Below are 6936 nucleotides of genomic sequence, written 5' to 3' on the forward strand. Positions count from 1 at the left end.
TTGCCGTAGCCGAGACCGGAGTCACTGCAGTGGCCGGCGGCGCAGACGTCAGGCAGTGTAGCACTCATTGGCTTTGTACCAGAAAAGACAAATGTTATCAGGACTACCTGTTATACTCGTGCAACAGTAGCATGCCTGCACAAGTGCGGAGCCTTCAGCAAAGACGCCTCCCGCGGGCTCGCTCGACTACCAACTGCACTGCTCTCTACCTGCCCTACTCGTCGCTAGGTCTAGTCGGTTTCGCCGGACGGCACACGGAACGGGTCAGCGACTCAGCGCTAGAATAAAGGTTCGTATTCCGTCACCGCCTTACTATAGAACGTCTATCTCATATTAAAAAAAATGGAAGTGGCTTAGCTTGGTTAAGCCTGGTAATTGCGAAAGCAATAGCTAGGCTTCTAGGTTCAGCTGGAGGTGTAGCTGGTTGTGGTGCTTGTGGTTATGCTTATGGTTATGCAGTGATTCACTCTGGCCACGGCATATGGTTCAACTATTGTTTATTGCGGGGTGCTACCTGGTTATTCTATGTATAACTAGTAGCGAGGCAAGAAGTGCCGTGGCTGCAACGATATACTTGGTTGTGGGTGAGGTTAAGGCCGAATGTACAACTGCCGCTCCGGCACCGGCTGCAACGGCATTCTTTACGCCAGCAGAAATGAAAGCATCCCTGGAGACTGCGTTGGTTCCATCTGCCACTAGGCAACCTCCTATAGTATCCAACGTTGCATCCCCGGCGGTAGCTGCGGCTGCAGCCCCATAATTCTTCTTAGCTTTAGGAGCACGTGGCACAACTGCAGCTCCGCCCGGCCGTAGATCAACGTTGGGCTTAACTCTCGGTGTGTAAAGGCGTACCCGAACCGGCGCCTTAAACGTCGTTCTAAGTGGTCTCACAACAGTCTCAGGGGTGACGTCACTCCGGCTGTAGTGCTCCCTCAGGAAGGGAGCGGGAGTTAGGCCACGGCATGAAAGCCAGCAGAAATGAAAGCATTCCTGGAGAGTGCATTGGTTCCACCTGCCGCTAGGCCACCTCCTATAGTATCCAACGTTGCACCCCTGGCGGTAGCTGTGGTAGAAGCGGGAGTTAGGCCGCGGTTGGTAGCTACCGCCTCGCGAGCCGACGGCGCGAGTTGGGGCCCCTGTTTTTGCGGCAGATGGGATGACGTCACTCCGGTTATAGCGCCTCTCGTGGAAAGAGCGGGAATTAGGCCGCGGTTGGTAGCTACCGCCTCACAAGTTGACGGCGCGAGTTGGGGCCCCTGTTTTCGCGCAGCTGTGCTTAGCGGCGCGCCAAAGGTCACGCTAAAGGTCAATGGTAGCTACCCCCTCGCTGCGCGAAGGGCTGAAAAGTGAAAGTAGTATTGCTTTCGTAATAATATGCTCGTTAAAATGTGTGTACGGCGACTATTCTCAATCGGCGTAATTTTCTCTTCAAAAGTAGCGCCGACGACTGTTCCGGGCTGCTAGCAGCATTGCTCTGCGCACGGGGGTCACCCCGGCGCTTTGCGGTGATTTTACGAGCGTCCTGCAATGTAAGCAATTGTCAATTTGAGTTCACTGTTGCCAAAACTATATTCGATGACTGTTTTCATTCACTAACATTTGTGAATTTCCTCTAAACGATCACCAGATTCGCACACATGAAATCAAAACGGCGCACGAAAGAGGTGCCTCGATCACTGCAATTCAAACTATATACTCGCGCGCATTTATTCGCGCTTCGCGCTGCTTCATAGTCAAAGCCTCTCCCACTTTTTAATTTTTCCGGCCGCTCAGATAGTATAGGAATTTGGTCAATATTGTAGCGAAGCGAGCAGCCGACATCGACACTGCTGCGAGTAACAAGTTATCGGAGAGAGGGTTGTCGTCAGCGATTCTGGGGCGACAACTGAATGTTTCCGAATGTTTCGTGTTTACGGGTACAATTGACTAAAGTGAACTACTACAGTTAGCCAACTCTTTCCTGCGCCATGAGAGCATGTGCCGGAGCCACACTACAAACAGCGCAGACGACGCGCCTGCTCCTTGACGTCACGAGTTTTTCGCCCACGTGGCAGTTCAATTTTATGTCTTCTGTTTCTTGACGTCAAGTAAAACCCTGGCCACTAAGAATCAAAACCGAAACTTCTGCATACTATTAATACAGTAATAAATTATTTAACGCAAATTTGGGCTTATAACACCGTGCTGTATGCTTACAGAATCGCTACGCACTATTTACAACGCAGAAGTATAGCACGAAAATTTAATAACAATAATAATAATAAAATTTATTATTTCCTTTTTCCACTACAAGTGCAGGCCTGCCAAGGCCTTCGAAGGCTTGAATGACAGTGCCCGGCAGTAGACAGCATATAAGTCATGCACCGAGCAGACATGAAAAAAAAAACGAAAAAAGCAACAAAACAAATTTAAGAGAATGGATTCAAAAGAGCGAACGCAAAAATAAATACATGCCAGGTGTAAAAACATAAGTAACAAAGCTGTGTACTGGAACTATCATCTTAATTTCACAAGACAATCCTTCACTATCTTTTTGGAATTAGCAGACAATATTTCTTTGGGTAACCGGTTAAGAACTGAGAGAACATAATGTTTTCGAAGACGCCCGCCATAGCGTGTACGCACTGTAGGCAAGAGAAAACGATCGCGACTTCACAGATCTTTCACAGGAACATAAGGTGTGCAAAAATCATTTGACCAGATGTGTTTCAAAACTGTTGTTTCAGAAAATAGATGAATAAAATTAAGGCATATGAAAAAGTTCAAAAGCTTTAGTATGTTCATCACGCGACCTACCATGTAATACTGATTTAAGGGCGGATTTCAGTAAACTGTTCACTTTCTTTCGCCAAAAGGCAGAGCAAAAATAAAAGCAGCGAATATCATCGCGTAACACACTGTAGGCTAAGGCGTATACTATTTGCTTACGTACATTCATAGCGCAAAGGGACTTGACAGAGTACAGCAAAAACGCAACTTTCCTTTAATAGACTAGTCGCGGCTATATATACACATACAGGGACCACCCATGGCTCTCTCCAGGACAAGTTAACAGAACTATAAAAGATTCTGCCGAAGTGGCTCAGTGGTTATGGTGCTCGGCTGCTGAACACAATAATGCGTAATCAAATCATTATTGGGTTTTGATGGCGGCAAATAGCAAGGTACCCATCAGGGCACATTAAGACATCAGTGGTCAATATTTCCAGAGCCCTTCTAAATGGCGCCTCTAATAATTCAAATCACTTCAGAACGTTAAACTCTATAAACCAAACTAAACAATCAAACTGCACATCCACTTTTGTCGTTACACTTTTGTAGTCCCCTCATAGCGGGCATGATTAACTTACTGTTGTGCTTTTACAATGGCGGTGTTCAAATTCCAATCAGAGTGCTTTCTTCGTAATTTTCCTCTTTTATGCCTCCAAGAAACGAATTGGCTTACATAACAGTACCATCATTTATAAACAAGTACGGATTTAGTAAGATTAAAGAGCAACTCTACCTACGAGGACTACAGGATAAGCCTCAGTTGCCTCCATATTAGACCTTCTTTAGGTCATGCAAAATTGGCAATACAGTGCCCACTTTGATGAGGGAACTGAAAGTCAGAACACATATGCCAGATGTGCACTGACTGCATGCTGTGCACTATTAGAGCACCTGATATCAGGCCATCACATTAATGACATCGTTTTTCCTGATATTTTATTTACATTTCCTTGATTTCCTAAAATATGCAGCTTTTCCTGTCAAGTGCAGCTTTTAACATTGTTAGACACCATTTTGAATGAGAGCCGGATTAAGGTAGCACAACCCTGCACAGACAAAAACATATCACTAATTGTCTTCTGTGACGTGATTGGAAGAGCTTGCTTGAAAATTCTGTAGTTCTTGATTCTGTTGATTGCACGCTCCACATGAATGCGAACAGATGCAATTCGTGATGTGGCAGTCACCTCTCTTTCAGTCAGTTGTTTTTTCCAACAACATAAAATCACAATGTATTTAGTGAAAACGCTTCCATGTTGTGCGAAAAATAACACAACCTTTTGTGAAACCTGGCGTGTTCAGTCAGACTCCTTGCACAAGTAGCTCGTCATCAAAGGAGAAACCTTCGTCCGCCATGAATTTCTCTCCTCTAATGAGGTAATCTCCAATGCCACTCTCTCTTGTAATCAACTTATCTGAAGCACGTCCGCCGTATGCTTTTGAAACGAACATTATATGCCTGTTAGGGATATTGCCTACAAGAAACTTAAGTGTGTTATGGGATTTGTAACTGCTATAGATCTGTGATCAGGCCATTAGCGTTCTCGTGCGCTGCAACATTACCTCTGCGCAGTCAAGGATACAAGTAGTGGACCCATATCCACAGTCTGTAAAGGATGCTGGCATGTTGTCTTTGATATCTTCTTTTGGAAGCCAAGTCACAACCCACTTCATCACTTTAGAAAGCACTTGAAGCATGTAACGGACATTGTTGCCCACTACAAAAACGGACATCTGGAAGATTCTTGCTAAGTGTCCATAAAAAAAGACCAAGACGGAGCCTCATAAGGCACATCAGCAACTGCTCAGCACGTGACAGTATGCTTGCTTTTTTGACTAGTGCGGACACAGCTATTACAAAGTTCTTTAAAGCTGTCTATGGAATTCCTGCATAAAACACGATATCGTCAGCAGAAAGTCCATCTACAAACGACTGTCTGTGTAACCTAATCATGGGCGATTTTGCACACCAGTGGTCCTCATAGGTGACATTCTGCCACTGTGTGGACTTGTTTAACTTTTGAACCTAAGAAAAAGGAAGGCAGGGCGTCGGAATCAAGGCACCAAGCGGCTAAGCTTAATATTTTGAGTTCCAGTTCAACCACTCTCTGAACAGCTCAGCCCAGCTTATTCCCATCTTACGACACTGCAAATTGGAACATACTTGACACATATGCCCTTGTGCACTATTCTGCATAGTATTTATTGTTTGTGTGGTCGCTTCCATGGCATTCAGTAAAATATTTGCTGACATAGCTATACACATATGGTGTTTTTTAGTATGTTACTGTTCATCCACATTCCTAAGGGAATCCATCCAATGAAATTTCAATGCAATGCTAATGGAAAATCGAAATGGTTCGTTCGTCTCAAATGTTACAGCAAATTGCTTTGCTAGCAGCAGGTATGGTTCTCAAGAACCACTGTCTGTGTTGAAGAGATTGTGCAGTTTTTTGGTGGATGTGAGCTGTGTGAAATTTTTTTCGAAACGTTACACATATCGCAACACACAGCATTGTTTTAAAAGGTGCTAATGTGTAACACTCAGTCAATTTCCCTTTTGCCAGACGCGGCCAATAACATTTGTGAAGGCACAGTATATTCTTTGTGATACTGGGTAAATGTGGAATGCATTGTTTCACTCACACTGGTTATGCACGGTACATCGGGTCCTTCTGTGTCACTGAACTCGGTAGCAGCCATGGTGTGCGTACCCCGAAATAACATTTTTGGTCATAAATGTTTAGCCACAATCATAAAACTTCGGTTAGCGTGAGCAAAAGATTCAGTTTGTTTTCTTCACCTCCTTGTCTTCGTGCGTGGTTGGCAATCCTACTTCAACATCGCTGATAGTACTAGTTGCTCGCACAATCTAAAATAAGTAAGAGAACCAATACACTATAGCGCAGCAAAAGACGAAGACACAAGATTCGAGAGACGAACACCACGAGCGCTAACTTCCAACAAATTTTATTCTCCTGAAGCATCACATTTATACACCAGAAAATAGGAATAACATGTGCCAACAGTATCAATTCCTTAGAAAAACGAGCTCTTTATCTGAGAGGAGAATAGAATGTGTGCTTTTACACGCGCATCCTAAACTATTTATCTTTTCGACTTCAATGATTTCGCGCATCACCCTTTCTGTGCTTTTTCATATTAACAAACATTTATCAAAGAAAGGCTTACAGCTTTTTGACCTACATGCGAGAATGTGATCAACCAGCGATCCGCCTTGCCCGTTTCTTACGTTGCGAGCGTGTTGCATTAGGCGCTCGTTCAAATATCTCCCTGTCTGGCCGATATAGTGTTTCCCGCATGACAAGAGAATTTTATACACAACACCTTCATCGCACGTGACGTGATTAATTCGTGATTCATCGCACGTGATTCGAGTTTTCTGGCGTATAAGTGTGATGCTTCAGCAGAATAAAGTTTCTTGTTCTTGGAAGTTAGCGCTCGTGGTGTTCGTCTCTCGTCTCATGTGTCCTCGTTTTTTGCTGCGCTTTAGTGCATTGGAACTATGTAACAAGAAGCCCAAAAAGCCACGCTACAGAACTATAAGAGAACCAGTTCTCGCGTGAAACCACTACCTAATACTGCCAAACTGAGCGAGTCTTTTTTGAAACCTCTGCCAAGCTCAGGGGAAAAAATAAGTTGGAATGGACTCAACGAAGCGTATTTTAACCCAGGAATTTCGTGTGGGAAGCAAGTACAGAACATTGTAGCTATTACATAAGTGGTCATCCCGACTGTTAAACTGCTCCACACTCTTGCGCTCTGCACTGCGCATCAGCTTCGTCAGCTTCAACCTGTGCACAAGAAGCTTTCGCACGCCCTACTCAATTTCGCTTCTTTAAAACCCTCCCAATTTTTCTATCTCCTGATACAGCGAACTTGTTATTCTAAAATACGGAAAGAGGTTCACACATCCATTGCTGAACTCATTTTATCTATCTTTAAACACGTCTTGACATGCAGCATACAGACAACAGGACTGCTGTACACTGTCTGGGTAACCTGAAATTAGGGAGCCTGATATGATGACTTTCCAAAAAAATATTTTCATAGTGCATCGCGCGAGTAAGCAGTCTTTTCTTCGTTTCTTGATTACCGTATTAGCATTAGGTATGATGCATACCAAGCCATACCTCCTCAGGA

The 6936-nt window shown here is 44.3% G+C and overlaps 1 pseudogene; it reads right to left on the bottom strand.

The window, feature by feature from the left end:
- Positions 1 to 2214: 2214 nt before the first annotated feature.
- LOC146186933 (uncharacterized) lies at positions 2215 to 5475 on the bottom strand (annotated as a pseudogene).
- Positions 5476 to 6936: the final 1461 nt, after the last annotated feature.

This window comes from Amblyomma maculatum, chromosome 6 (assembly GCF_055883805.1).
Source record: "Amblyomma maculatum isolate TAMU_Amacu chromosome 6, ASM5588380v1, whole genome shotgun sequence".
NCBI classification, from domain to species: Eukaryota; Metazoa; Arthropoda; class Arachnida; order Ixodida; family Ixodidae; genus Amblyomma; species Amblyomma maculatum.